This window comes from Procambarus clarkii, chromosome 30, assembly GCF_040958095.1.
Source record: "Procambarus clarkii isolate CNS0578487 chromosome 30, FALCON_Pclarkii_2.0, whole genome shotgun sequence".
Lineage (NCBI taxonomy): Eukaryota > Metazoa > Arthropoda > Malacostraca > Decapoda > Cambaridae > Procambarus > Procambarus clarkii.
Genome location: NC_091179.1, coordinates 25,665,558 through 25,680,966, shown reverse-complemented (window position 1 = coordinate 25,680,966; position 15,409 = coordinate 25,665,558). Strand labels below are relative to the sequence as shown.

The 15,409-nt window shown below is 55.6% G+C and overlaps 1 protein-coding gene across 5 annotated transcripts in view; it reads right to left on the bottom strand.

Annotated features, from left to right (window-relative positions):
• The window catches only part of rols (rolling pebbles), a 117,842-nt gene that overhangs the window by 91,571 nt on the left and 10,862 nt on the right, over positions 1-15,409 (bottom strand). The window contains exon 1 of one of the 5 annotated variants that reach the window (XM_045754203.2): positions 12,529-13,044. The exons of the other annotated variants lie outside the window; for them this stretch is intronic. The gene's annotated coding sequence lies outside the window, so the exon portion shown is untranslated. Of the gene's footprint in view, positions 1-12,528; positions 13,045-15,409 lie in introns of those variants that run through there. 5 annotated transcript variants of the gene reach the window in all.

Below are 15,409 nucleotides of genomic sequence, written 5' to 3'. Positions count from 1 at the left end.
TCAACTCCGAGTTGATATCTGTCCGTTTCCTGAAGGACTTAATCTCCCATTCGATATCCTGTGTCTGGCCTCAATCCCTCCGCTTAGTTTCATCACCTTACATCTACTCGGGTTGAACTGAACGTGTTAACCCAATAGTAAGGTAAGTGTTGTCACAGCGTGTCCTGGGACCCGCAGCAGGGGGGGGGGGGGTGAGGTCCTGGGACCAGCAGCAGGGGGGAGGGTGTCCTGGGACCCGCAGCAGGGGGGGGGGTGAGGTCCTGGGACAGCAGCAGGGGGGAGGGGTGTCCTGGGACCCGCAGCAGGGGGGGGTGTCCTGGGACCCGCAGCAGGATGGGGGGGGGTGAGGTCCTGGGACCAGCAGCAGGGGGGAGGGGGTGTCCTGGGACCCGCAGCAGGATGGGGGGGGGTGAGGTCCTGGGACCAGCAGCAGGGGTGAGGGGTGAGCGGCTCCTGGGACCCGCAGCAGGTGGGGGTGTCCTGGGACCCGCAGCAAGGGGGGGGGGTGTCATGGGACCCGCAGCAGGGGGGGGTGTCCTGGGACCCGCAGCAGGGAGGGGTGTCCTGGGACCCGCAGCAGGGGGGGGGTGTCCTGGGACCCGCAGCAGGGGGGGGGGGTCCTGGGACCCCGCAGCACGTGGGGTGAGGTCCTAGGACCCGCAGCAGGGTGGGGGGGTGAGGTCCTAGGACCAAGCAGCAGGGGGTGAGGGGTGAGGTCCTGGGACCCGCAGCAGGGGTGGGGGGGTGAGGTCCTAGGATCCGCAGCAGGGGTGGGGGGTGAGGTCCTGGGGAACCCAGCACGGTGTGCCTCCAGCTAACACTATTAAGAAGTAATCAGATCAAACAAATTAAGGGTATTACAACTAGCAACATGGGATTAGCGCGGTGCCAGAGGGCCAGAGAAGAGTGGCCACAGGTGCGGGTTGGCGCCGGCAGCGGGGCGGGCGGCAGGGGGGGGGGCCACCAACGTGATTCATGTTTCATCCTTTGTCTCTTCTTTCACTATTCTGAATCTTCTTCCGCGAGGCTCAAGAGCGCCCTCTTGACTCCTGCTGCAAAATTACTTCACCAAGAGGTAAGGGGGAGCTATCAGGGGAAAGCGCCAAGTCATTACGACTATATAGCACTGGGAAGGGGTCAGGATAAGGATTGGGGATGGGACGGGGGAAAGGAATGGTGCCCAACCACTTGGACGGTCGGGAATTGAACGTTGACCTGCATGAAGTTGTGTTGTTGTTGTTATAGATTCAGCTACTCGCAACAAGTTCCAAGTAGCACGGGCTATGGTGAGCCCGTAACTTACCTGGCACAGGAGCGGGACAAGAAGCACGGGCTATGGTGAGCCTCGTGGACGGGAGATGTCTCCCATCTGCTGCATGAAGGGAGACCGTCACTTCATATCCTGTCCAAGGGGGGTTGAGCCGTTCTGGGAATCTTTTAAAACACCTGAATTGCTATTAAGTAAATTGCCTGAGTAAACTGACTCACGATTTTCTCCAGCCTCGCTGTAGTTACCACTAACATCTTCCTGGTTGATACCTGGTTGATGGGGTTCTGGGAGTTCTTCTACTCCCCAAGCCCGGCCCGAGGCCAGGCTCGACTTGTGAGAGTTTGGTCCACCAGGCTGTTGCTTCAGCTCCCTTCACGACTCTCTCAATTCCCCTTCCGGCCATCTTCATTTCCCTTCCATCTCAACAAACAGCAAAAAAGTGCGTCAATAAATATATGGGCTAAAGACGGCAAATTTAGCAACTGAAACTTGTTATTTATAACAATGACTTGCGACCAGCTGCCTAGCACTGAGCTCCTGAGCTGCTGGGATTGGTGCGAGGCCTGGCTGAGCTAGGCTGTGTTGGCGGGAGGCCTGGGTGGGCGGGCTCCAGGGAGAGGCCTGGGTGGGCGGGCTCCAGGGGAGAGGCCTGGGTGGGCGGGCGGGGCTCCAGGGGAGAGGCCTGGGTGGGCGGGCTCCAGGGGAGAGGCCTGGGTGGGCGGGCTCCAGGGGAGAGGCCTGGGTGGGCGGGCTCCAGGGGAGAGGCCTGGGTGGGCGGGCTCCAGGGGAGAGGCCTGGGTGGGCGGGCTCCAGGGGAGAGGCCTGGGTGGGCGGGCTCCAGGGGAGAGGGCCTGGGTGGGCGGGCTCCAGGGGAGAGGCCTGGGTGGGCGGGCTCCAGGGGAGAGGCCTGGGTGGGCGGGCTCCAGGGAGACGAGGCCTGGGTGGGCGGGCTCCAGGGGAGAGGCCTGGGTGGGCGGGCTCCAGGGGAGAGGCCTGGGTGGGCGGGCTCCAGGGGAGAGGCCTGGGTGGGCGGGCTCCAGGGGAGAGGCCTGGGTGGGCGGGCTCCAGGGGAGAGGCCCTGGGTGGGCGGGCTCCAGGGGAGAGGCCTGACTAGTAAGCCAATTCAATTCAATTTCCTTATTATGCACCCCATACCCATCCCGTGGGCGGTGGTATGGGCAACAAGAGGCTCACAACAGTCCACTATACAAGGCACTTTACATCTATGGTGAGTCACACAGTTACTAGTCTTGCTCCACACACACCCACAAGCAACTAGTATATATCTACCACACACAACCACTACCACCACCGACCAGTAATACCGGCGTGACTGTCAACCAGCGTGACTGTCAACCAGCGTGACTGTCAACCAGCGTGACTGTCAACCAGCGTGTCCTGTCAACCAGCGTGACTGTCAACCAGCGTGACTGTCAACCAGCGTGACTGTCAACCAGCGTGACTGTCAACCAGCGTGACTGTCAACCAGCGTGACTGTCAACCAGCGTGACTGTCAACCAGCGTGACTGTCAACCAGCGTGACTGTCAACCAGCGTGACTGTCAACCAGCGTGACTGTCAACCAGCGTGACTGTCAACCAGCGTGACTGTCAACCAGCGTGTCTGTCAACCAGCGTGTTCTGTCAACCAGCGTGACTGTCAACCAGCGTGACTGTCAACCAGCGTGACTGTCAACCAGCGTGACTGTCAAACCCAGCGTGACTGTCAACCAGCGTGTCTGTCAACCAGCGTGTCTGTCAACCAGCGTGTCTGTCAACCAGCGGGGACTGTCAACCTGCGTGACTGTCAACCAGCGTGACTAGTCAACCAGCGTGACTGTCAACCAGAGTGACTGTTCAACCAGCTACGTGACTGTCAAACCAGCGTGACTGTCAACCAGCGTGACTGTCAACCAGCGTGACTGTCAACCAGCGTGACTGTCAACCCAGCGTGACTGTCAAACCAGCGTGTCTGTCAACCAGCGTGTCTGTCAACCAGCGTGACTGTCAACCAGCGTGACTGTCCAACCAGCGTGACTGTCAACCAGCGTGACTGTCAACCAGCGTGACTGTCAACCAGCGTGTCTGTCAACCAGCGTGTCTGTCAACCAGCGTGTCCTGTCAACCAGCGGGACTGTCAACCTGCGTGACTGTCAACCAGCGTGACTGTCAACCAGCGTGACTGTCAACCAGAGTGACTGTCAACCAGCTACGTGACTGTCCAACCAGCGTGACTGTCAACCAGCGTGACTGTCAACCAGCGTGACTGTCAACCAGCGTGACTGTCAACCAGCGTGACTGTCAACCAGCGTGACTGTCAACCAGCGTGACTGTCAACCAGCGTGACTGTCAACCAAGCGTGACTGTCAACCAGCGTGGACTGTCAACCAGCGTGACTGTCAACCAGCGTGACTGTCAACCAGCGTGACTGTCAACCAGCGTGTCTGTCAACCAGCGTGACTGTCAACCAGCGTGACTGTCAACCAGCTACGTGACTGTCAACCAGCGTGACTGTCAACCAGCGTGACTGTCAACCAGCGTGACTGTCAACCAGCGTGACTGTCAACCAGCGTGACTGTCAACCAGCGTGACTGTCAACCAGCGTGACTGTCAACCAGCGGGACTGTCAACCAGCTACGTGACTGTCAACCAGCGTGACTGTCAACCAGCGTGACTGTCAACCAGCGTGACTGTCAACCAGCGTGACTGTCAACCAGCGTGACTGTCAACCAGCGGGACTTGTCAACCAGCTCTACGTGACTGTCAACCAGCGTGACTGTCAACCAGCGTGACTGTCAACCAGCGTGACTGTCAACCAGCGTGACTGTCAACCAGCGTGACTGTCACCAGCGGGACTGTCAACCAGCTACGTGGACTGTCAACCAGCGTGACTGTCAACCAGCGTGACTGTCAACCAGCGTGACTCTCAACCAGCGTGGACTGTCAAACCAGCGTGACTGTCAACCAGCGGGACTGTCAACCAGCGTGACTGTCAACCAGCGGGACTGTCAACCAGCGTGACTGTCAACCAACGGGACTGTCAACCAGCTACGTGACTGTCAACCAGCGTGACTGTCAACCAGCGTGACTGTCAACCAGCGTGACTGTCAACCAGCGTGACTGTCAACCAGCGTGACTGTCAACCAGCGTGACTGTCAACCAGCGTGTCTGTCAACCAGCGTGACTGTCAACCAGCGTGACTGTCAACCAGCGTGACTGTCAACCAGCGTGACTGTCAACCAGCGTGTCTGTCAACCAGCGTGACTGTCAACCAGCTACGTGACTGTCAACCAGCGTGACTGTCAACCAGCTACGTGACTCTCAACCAGCGTGACTGTCAACCAGCGTGACTGTCAACCAGCGTGACTGTCAACCAACGTGACTCTCAATCATCCCTCCCTTCAACTCACTTTCCTTTGATTTTTCCAACGGCCTTAAAATAGCCGGCGGAGACGAGCAAAAACGCCGCCAGACAACCTTGGGCTCATCTGCTCGCTCGAGGGTCGCGCCAAGACGGATGCGAGGGAGGTCTTTGGTCAGCAGTCGGGCGGGAATGGGCGTGGTTTCAGGCGGGGTGGGCGGGTGGGCGTGGTAAGGCGAGTTTGACATGTATGACTGGTGTGATCCATGCGGTGGGCGGTGTTACTGTACCGGATGTGGTGGGCGGTGTTACTGTACCGGATGTGGTGGGCGGTGTTACTGTACCGGATGTGGTGGGCGGTGTTACTGTACCGGATGTGGTGGGCGGTGTTACTGTACCGGATGTGGTGGGCGGTGTTACTGTACCGGATGTGGTGGGCGGTGTTACTGTACCGGATGTGGTGGGCGGGGCGAGACGATGTGAGGGAGCACCGTGGGTGGTAAGGGGAAACCGGGAGAGGGGAGTGTCTACGGTCGGTGCTAGAGGGAGGGGCGGCGCAGCTGTGGGCGGGGGTCCACGGGCGGCGCAGCTGTGGGTGGGGGTCCACGGGCGGCGCAGCTGTGGGTGGGGGTCCACGGGCGGCGCAGCTGTGGGTGGGGGTCCACGGGCGGCGCAGCTGTGGGTGGGGGTCCATGGGCGGCGCAGCTGTGGGGTGGGAGGGTCCACGGGCGGCGTAGTTGTGGGTGGGGGTCCACGGGCGGCGCAGCTGTGGGTGGGGGTCCATGGGCGGCGCAGCTGTGGGTGGGGGTCCACGGGCGGCGCAGCTGTGGGTGGGGGTCCACGGGCGGCGCAGCAGTGGGGTGGGAGGGTCCACGGGCGGCGTAGCTGTGGGTGGGGGTCCACGGGCGGCGCAGCTGTGGGCGGGGGTCCACGGGCGGCGCAGCTGTGGGGTGGGAGGGTCCACGGGCGGCGTAGCTGTGGGTGGGGGTCCACGGGCGGCGCAGCTGTGGGTGGGGGTTCACGGGCGGCGCAGCTGTGGGTGGGGGTCCACGGGCGGCGCAGCTGTGGGTGGGGGTCCACGGGCGGCGCAGCTGTGTTGGGGGTCCACGGGCGGCGCAGCTGTGGGCGGGGGTCCACGGGCGGGTCAGCTGTGGGTGGGGGTCCACGGGCGGCGCAGCTGTGGGTGGGGGTCTACGGGCGGCGCAGCTGTGGGGTGGGAGGGTCCACGGGCGGCGTAGCTGTGGGTGGGGGTCCACGGGCGGCGCAGCTGTGGGTGAGGGTCCACGGGCGGCGCAGCTGTGGGTGGGGGTCCACGGGCGGCGCAGCTGTGGGTGGGGTCCACGGGCGGCGCAGCTGTGGGTGGGGGTCCACGGGCGGCGCAGCTGTGGGGTGGGTGGGTCCACGGGCGGCGTAGCTGTGGGTGGGGGGTCCACGGGCGGCGTAGCTGTGGGTGGGGGTCCACGGGCGGCGCAGCTGTGGGTGGGGGTCCACGGGCGGCGCAGCTGTGGGTGGGGGTCCACGGGCGGCGCAGCTGTGGGTGGGGGTCCACGGGCGGCGCAGCTGTGGGGTGGGAGGGTCCACGGGCGGCGTAGCTGTGGGTGGGGGTCCACGGCGGCGCAGCTGTGGGTGGGGGTCCACGGGCGGCGCAGCTGTGGGTAGGGGTCCACGGGCGGCGCAGCTGTGGGTGGGGGTCCACGGGCGGCGCAGCTGTGGGTGGGGGTCCACGGGCGGCGCAGCTGTGGGCGGGGGTCCACGGGCGGCGCAGCTGTGGGTGGGGGTCCACGGGCGGCGCAGCTGTGGGTGGGGGCCCACGGGCGGCGCAGCTGTGGGTGGGGGTCCACGGGCGGCGCAGCTGTGGGTAGGGGTCCACGGGCGGCGCAGCTGTGGGTGGGGGTCCACGGGCGGCGCAGCTGTGGGTGGGGGTCCACGGGCGGCGCAGCTGTGGGTAGGGGTCCACGGGCGGCGCAGCTGTGGGTAGGGGTCCACGGGCGGCGCAGCTGTGGGCGGGGGTCCACGGGCGGCGCAGCTGTGGGTGGGGGTCCCCGCGCGGCGCAGCTGTGGGTGGGGGTCCCCGCGCGGCGCAGCTCGTCTTCCTGTGTACCCCAACGTCAAGAAACTCGTACTAAAGTGCCCTTATCCTAACCTACCTGAGGACCCAAAACAGAAAACGGAACAATACGTCAATTTCGCGAATTCTCCAAAACACCCACTAAAGGAGCGAAGGACAGATTAGAAATTCTAAAAATTAGGGAGAACGTGAAATAATAGGCCTATACATGAACATGGCATGATAGACCTATTTACGAACGTGACAGTAGGCCTATCCGTGAAGGTGATAGGGTAGACCTATTCGCGAACACGGCCTTGCGCGCTAAATGACACCAAAGTGGCCAGTCGTTCCCATGACGGATCCGAGTGTTCAGCTCAGGTCAGGTTCCCGTCTGAGGTCAAACTAGGGTCACTGAGGTCGTTTAGAGGGGCAGAACGGGTAAACAGTTGGGGTCGCACTTCTAACCTCCCCTAGCCTTGTTAGCAGGTCAGCTCATCTAGGCTAATGCCTGATAGCAGGAGATTACGCCTTGTCCACACCCACTATATGCTGCCCACCTTACCTTAATGTACTCAGATGTGCTGGCAGGGTGCAGGTCAACTGTTCACTCCCCCCCCCCCCCCCCCCCCCCCCCCCTCAATCTCTCCAGCTGCTGTTCAATGCAATGATTTTCAACTGGTCTGAAACCGTGAATAATTTTCAACTAGGCTACGGTTCATCTGTGAGCAGCTCGCCGCCTGCCCATTTGCTTAGTCCTGTTCTCATTTTGGCCATTCCATCTTTGTTTACTGCCAATTATGCCTCTAGGATCCTGTATGTCATGATCATGTCTCTATTAGACAAATTTTCGAGCGTTAAGAATTCCGTAACCTAAGTTTTAACCCCAGCCAACACATCTTAGCTCAAGAACTAGCCTCACTAGCCACAGGCCAGCCAGAACTACTAACACTAGCCAGAACTAGCCACAATAACACCTTCAATTAATACTTCTTCAGGTAGGGACTCCACATCGGGGCTGCACACTCAAATATGGATCCCACCCAAGACACATACAGCGCCCTGAGGGCTTCCCTGGTTCAGATACATGTGTCCGCGAAGCCTATGTACAACACAGGCCACAATAAGGTCCCTGAAACAAATAGCCGAACCTCTCACGAAAGGAACTTTACAGTGACGACGTTTCGGTCCATCGTGAACTCCTATCGGGTTAATACAGCCTTTGGAACGACAAATATTTAACTTTCATCAGGTTTAACGCGAATAATTAACAGACCGGGGGACGCTACTCCCTTCCGATCAATGGACACAAAAATAGCCTGGTACAGAAAAAGGTTGACCGTTAAGTAGCAGACGGATGGATAATCTTGCCAGACGAGCAAGAAAAAGACAGACACGCGGTGAATCAAAGAAGACTGGCGAGACAGACAAAAAATGGCAGACAGACAGACAGGTAAGGTCACCAGACCCATGACGACGGAGGCAGACCAGACAGTCCCCCGTGAATATTTCAGCGCTGGTCGGGAGGTTCACGTCTAATTTTACCATCTTGCAAGAAGCCACGTGGATCATACCTCTGCCACGGGCTGGCTCAGGCCTACCTTGTGGCTAGGTTCCTGGGATCAACGGTCCCGCGGCCCAGTCTCTGACCAGGCCTCATGGTTTGTCGTCTGATCAACCAGGTTGTTGGACGCGGCTGCTCGCAACCTGACGTATGATTCACAGCCTAGTTGATCAGGTATCCTTTGGAGGCGTTTCTCTCTCTCTTGAACACCGTGAGAGGGCGGCATCTGTGTGAAGCAGGAGAGTGTTGAGAAGTCTTGGGCCTCTGACGTTGATAAGAGTTCTCTCTCAGCGTTCCTATCGTATCTCTGCATTTCCATGGGGCTGTTCTGCACATCCTGCCATGCCTACTGGTTTCAACAGCCTACGCCTGTGTCACAGCTGGTTCAGACATCTGCCACAGCTGGTTTAAAGATTCTGTCTGTTACGTTTTCGTCCGTGTTTATCACGCAGTTGGTGAGGTTGTCCTCCACAGCTGAAGAAAAGTTCTATAAGCATTGCTCAGCGAGCGCCTACAGACGAGCGGGTCTGGGGCCAGATTCACGAAGCAGTTACGCAAGTACTTACGAACGTGTACATCTTTCCTCAATCTTTGACGGCTTTGGTGATATTTATTAAACAGTTTACAAGCATGAAAACTTGCCAATCAACTGTTGTTATTGTTATAAACAGCCTCCTGGTGCTTCGGAGCTCATTAACTGTTTAATAATTGTAAACAAAGCCGCCAAAAGATTGAGAAAAGATGTACAGGTTCGTAAGTGCTTGCGTAACTTCTTCGTGAATCTAGCCCCCCTTGCGAGATCAGCCTCGTCTGGATAAACACCTCTGGAAAGGTCACTAAGATGCACCTGTGTCACCACTGTCAGGGCAGCCCAACCCACCTGGGAGTCCCCGCGTCCCTGGTGCACGAGCAGGGCTGGTGCACGAGTAGGGCTGGTGCACGAGCAGGGCTGGAGCACGAGTAGGGCTGGTGCACGAGCAGGGCTGGTGCACGAGCAGGGCTGGAGCACGAGTAGGGCTGGTGCACGAGCAGGGCTGGTGCACGAGCAGGGCTGGTGCACGAGCAGGGCTGGTGCACGAGTAGGGCTGGTGCACGAGCAGGGCTGGTGCACGAGCTGGGCTGGTGCACGAGCAGGGCTGGTGCACGAGCAGGGCTGGTGCACGAGTAGGGCTGGTGCACGAGCAGGGCTGGTGCACGAGCAGGGCTGGTGCACGAGCAGGGCTGGAGCACGAGTAGGGCTGGTGCACGAGCAGGGCTGGTGCACGAGCAGGGCTGGTGCACGAGCAGGGCTGGTGCACGAGCAGGGCTGGTGCACGAGCAGGGCTGGTGCACGAGCAGGGCTGGTGCACGAGCAGGGCTGGTGCACGAGCAGGGCTGGTGCACGAGCAGGGCTGGTGCACGAGCAGGGCTGGTGCACGAGCAGGGCTGGTGCACGAGCAGGGCTGGTGCACGAGCAGGGCTGGCGCACGAGCAGGGCTGGCGCACGAGCAGGGCTGGTGCACGAGCAGGGCTGGTGGTCCACTGAGAGGGACGACACCTGCTGTCTGTGGGGACAGTCCCTGGTGTGTCCAGCTGTTTGTGAGTTGTCTGGTGGGAGAAGACTCCTGCGATGTCTGTACTGAAGATAATAATGATGGGTGGTGGTAATACCCTTGATGAAGGGGGGAGGGTGGAGGCTAGTACTTGTAATCCCGGCCTAATGGTGATTGTGGTAGCGGGTATAGGTGGTTATGGCGTGGGTGTAAATAGAGGTTAGGGTGGTAATGGTGGTTGGAGGCTGGTAATTAGGTTTCTAGTCAGGTATCGGTGGAGCCCATTACATTATTCTGCACAGTCTCGTCCCCCGGACCGCGGTCCACCAATGGTTGCCATCCGGGTCTCCGGGTGGACAGAGGCGAAAGTGAACGAACCTTGGCCAAATGGTCCCACCTTAACCTGAGTTGGAACGCAAGTGCTGTCGCTGGCGAGGCGAGCGTGCTGACTCCTTCAGCACAGGGAACTCCTTCAGCACAGGGAACTCCTTCAGCACAGGGAACTCCTTCAGCACAGGGAACTCCTTCAGCACAGGGAACTCCTTCAGCACAGGGAACTCCTTCAGTACAGGGAACTCCTTCAGCACAGGGAACTCCTTCAGCACAGGGTGTTCCGCGGGGGCTGCGGTGACCGTGGTGGTGGTGGGAGGGACTAGCCAGAGGTTCAGACGACGAGGAACTGACGGAGCTACCGATCTATTTGGGGCCAGACACGGCACCTTTTTCCCTCTGGCTCGACTTCGCGGGCATAGGCACCCCTTCGACCTTACGTCTCAACACACACCAATAGCCCCACATACACAGTACACATGGACCACCAATAGCCCCACATACACAGTACACATGCAGCACCAATAGCCCCACATACACAGTACACATGGACCACCAATAGCCCCACATACACAGTACACATGGACCACCAATATCCCCACATACACAGTACACATGAACCACCAATAGCCCCACATACACAGTACACATGGAGCACCAATAGCCCCACATACACAATACACATGGACCACCAATAGCACCACATATACAGTACACATGGACCACCAATAGCCCCACATACACAATACACATGGACCACCAATAGCACCACATATACAGTACACATGGACCACCAATAGCCCCACATACACAGTACACATGGACCACCAATAGCACCACATACACAGTACACATGGACCACCAACCAACCCACCTGTTGAAAGACTGGATTTACGGGAAATTTGGCCAAGGCTGAAAAAAGTATAGACTATCGAGTGCATTACTGATTGTTTTGAGTGCATCACAGGTAAATATAATGTGCAGGCTATGTATCTTATGTGCACAGGCCATCGACGATATCTTATGTGCACTGGCCGTTGACGGTATCTTATGTGCACTGGCCGTCGACGATATCTTATGTGCACTGGCCGTTGACGGTATCTTATGTGCACTGGCCGTCGATGATATCTTATGTGCACTGGCCGTCGACGATATCTTGGGTGCACTGGCCGTCGACGATATTTTCTAGAGGCGAAAATAGTACAAGCGTAGGCCTCTCAGGAATTGTAATGGACACACACACGCATCACCAAGACAGAGGTAAATTATACTGTCCATCCACACAAGGAAGTGGTACACGGACAAATAATTCTTGGTTACTTTTTTAACCTAGTTGATGGGAGTTCTTCTACTCCCCAAGCCCGGCCCAAGAGTTTGGTCCACCAGGCTGGTGCTTGGAGCGGCCCGCAGGCCCACATATCCACCACAGCCCGGTTGGTCCGGCACTTCTTAAATGATCTAGTTTTATCTTGAAGATGTCCACGGTTGTTCCGGCAATATTTTTATGCTCGCTGGGAAAATGTTGAACAACCGCGGACCTCTGATGTTTATACAGTGTTCTCTGATTGTGCCTATGGCACCTCTGCTCTTCACTGGTTCTATTCTGCATTTTCTTCCATATCGTTCACTCCAGTATGTTATCTTACTGTGTAGATTTGGTACCTGGCTCTCCCGTACTTTCCACGTGTATATTATTTGATATCTCTCTCGTTTCCTTTCTAGTGAGTACATTTGGAGAGCTCTGAGACGATCCCAATAATTTAGGTGCTTTATCTCGTCTATGTATGCCGTATATGTTCTCTGTATTCCCTTTATTACAGCAATCTCTCCTGCTCTGAAGGAGGAAGTGAGTACTGAGCAGTATTTAAGACGGGACAACACAAGTAACTTGAAGAGTACAACCATTGTGATGGGATCCCTAGATGTGAAAGTTCTCGTAATCCATCCTATCATTTTTCTGGCTGACGCAATATTTGCTTGGTTATGCTCCCTAAACGTTAGGTCGTCGGACATCATTATTCCCAAATCCTTTACATGCTGTTTACCTACTACAAACCACTGATAATTTTAAACCATACAACAATCTATTAATCACTGGCAACACTGCCCAAGACCTGCACCTTCCATTTCCAGCGTTGCCAACAGGGTGTTCTGCTGTTACACAATACCCGACAGATGAGGCTACACAAAGGTAAGGTAATAATCAGGAGAAAGTGCCAAGTCAGCAAGACTACAGCACTTGGGATATGAGGACAAGAAGCTGGGAGAGGAGCGAAGGAATAGTACCCAACCACTTGGCCTCTCGGGGATCGAACGCCGAGTCTCAAAAACTGGAGGCTGTCGCTGACTACACAAAGGCAGCCACTATACCACAACACCCTTCCCCCAGCGCTGGTCCCGGTTACGTGAACAACACCACCACTTACCTCCAAAGGTGGTAATGACACTGACGGCTTCCTGGTCACTGCTCGATGATGCCACTCATCACAGCCCGACGGAGCTCACACCAGCATCAACGGGAACACCCACAAGGCCGTCTGTGATGGCTGGGCGGCCCTCAGGCGGCGCCACGCCCCCAGCCAGTCGTCAACACAGGTAGCACAAGTGGCTGACCTCACCACATCAAGTGCAATAGAGCCCACTCCTACCACACATAATTTTGTTGGAGTCTTCTGTATAATAATTTTGCTGTTGGTGTGGTCACGGTGCGACGCTACGGTAACTGCCGCTACGAAGCCCTCGCCACAGTGCCACAGTGCCAGTCCCGGCTGTGATGTGTCCGCGGTCGCCGCCTCCGTCTGGGAAGAACACCTTGCGCTCACGTCAAGGTGGACGGGCGGCCAATACTTGCGGATTTGTTGTTTTAAATACAAAAAAAAACAAGGTTGCTGCAGTGTTGGTGGTGCAGGAGGACTGTGGTGCAGCAACCTTCCCCGAGGGTGTCTGAGCGGGTTCTGGCGAGGGGGCGTGATGCTCACAGAGGCCAGGGGGAGGGGAGAGAGCGAGGGGAGACCAGAATGGATGTCGACAAGAAGTCCCCCCTCTCACACCCCCCCCCCCCACGCCCTCGCGACCACTCCATCCCTAACATTCTTCAAATTATGCTTTGTTTACAGAGCAGGCGAGGGGGGGAGGGGCGGTTGTCACAGTGTGATGTGGTCAGTCAGTCAGTCAGCAGTGTGTTGACACTGTTGACCAAGTGTGTACTACACTGTCGCCAGTGGCGCCTCTGACCACAATGATGAGGTGCTTCGGAGCTCATTAACTGTTTAATAATTGTAAACAAAGCCGCCAAAGATTGAGAAAAAGATGGACAGGTTCGTAAGTGCTTGCGTAACTGCTTCGTGAATCTGGCGCCTGGGCTTGACTTGTCCTCAACAGTGGCAGAGTTTTGTTACTGTTCACTGTTTTGTTCCTCATGTTCTTAATCAGAATTATACAATGTCGAACTTTTGCAGAAATTATACCGTTATTACTTTGCTTAGCCGCTCCAGCATCACGGTATCTAAGTTGGTATGGATACCAAGACGGTATCCATACAAGATGGTATCCATACAAGATGGTATCCATACAAGACGGTATCCATACAAGATGGTATCCATACAAGATGGTATCCATACAAGATGGTATCCATACAAGATGGTATCCATACAAGATGGTATCCATACAAGATGGTATCCATACAAGATGGTATCCATACAAGATGGTATCCATACAAGACGGTATCCATACAAGATGGTATCCATACAAGATGGTATCCATACAAGATAGTATCTATACAAGATGGTATCCATACAAGATAGTATCCATACAAGATGGTATCCATACAAGACGGTATCCATACAAGATGGTATCCATACAAGATGGTATCCATACAAGATAGTATCCATACAAGACGGTATCCATACAAGATGGTATCCATACAAGACGGTATCCATACAATATGGTATCCATACAAGATAGTATCTATACAAGATGGTATCCATACAAGACGGTATCCATACAAGATGGTATCCATACAAGATGGTATCCATACAAGATAGTATCCATACAAGATGGTATCCATACAAGACGGTATCCATACAAGATGGTATCCATACAAGATGGTATCCATACAAGATGGTATCCATACAAGATGGTATCCATACAAGATAGTATCCATACAAGATGGTATCCATACAAGATGGTATCCATACAAGACGGTATCCATACAAGACGGTATCCATACAAGAGAGATACTAAACCCTTTACTCTGTACAACAGATTACTTATAATTGCTGTTATAAGGATCTTGCTGTCGATCTTCCAGGAGTTTTCAATTACTTGACTTTTGAATCACCGAAAATTACTCTTCCTCTTGTGTTTAATTGCGTCCTGGTGTGTAGTTGTAGTGCCGCTAGTTCTGCTTGTGTGGAGGTAATGTACTGGTAGCTAGGTGTAGTGCCGCTAGTTCTGCTTGTGTGGAGGTAATGTACTGGTAGCTAGGTGTAGTGCCGCTAGTTCTGCTTGTGTGGAGGTAATGTACTGGTAGCTAGGTGTAGTGCCGCTAGTTCTGCTTGTGTGGAGGTAATGTACTGGTAGCTAGGTGTAGTGCCGCTAGTTCTGCTTGTGTGGAGGTCAGCCACTTGTTTAACCTGACACTGACAGTCTGTGTACAAATATAATTTCTATAAAACCTACAACCCGCCAAACACACACCGAAACTACGACGTTGGTACAACGTTCGAACAAGTTTTAACACCTCCTAACCAGTTATAACAACCAATATAGTAGGTTGTAACAACGTTCTAATACGTCATAAACACGTTAAGCCAAGATGTAACAACTTTATTACAAGTTGTAACAAGCGGAAAAGAGAGACAGTTTTGGTTTGTGTTTCCAGGGATGCTGCTGCTGCAGTCCGTCCAGTAGAAGACTGGACTGAGCCGTCGGTGTAGACACAGTACTCGTGAGATCTTAGAGTTTTGATAGATGAGGCAAGTGTTTACCTCCAAAGCAGACGTGATCCATCAGTCTGTGATTTATACATTAAGCTGCGAGCAGCTACGTCCAACAGTTGACTAGATCACCTACCAGAGGGCCGGGAATCTCCAGAACCAACAGGTAATGTCACAGCTTTAAGATCAAGAATCTCTTTATCTTTGTGAAGTATGTGGTATGATGCCTGAATGGTGGGGTACAGATAGAAATAGATATCAGTGACAGATTACATTTAATGGGTATAAGAATGAAGATAACTGCAGAAGGCCTATTGGCCCATACGGGCTATAAGGCATGTTTATTCTTTTATTTATTTATATATACAAG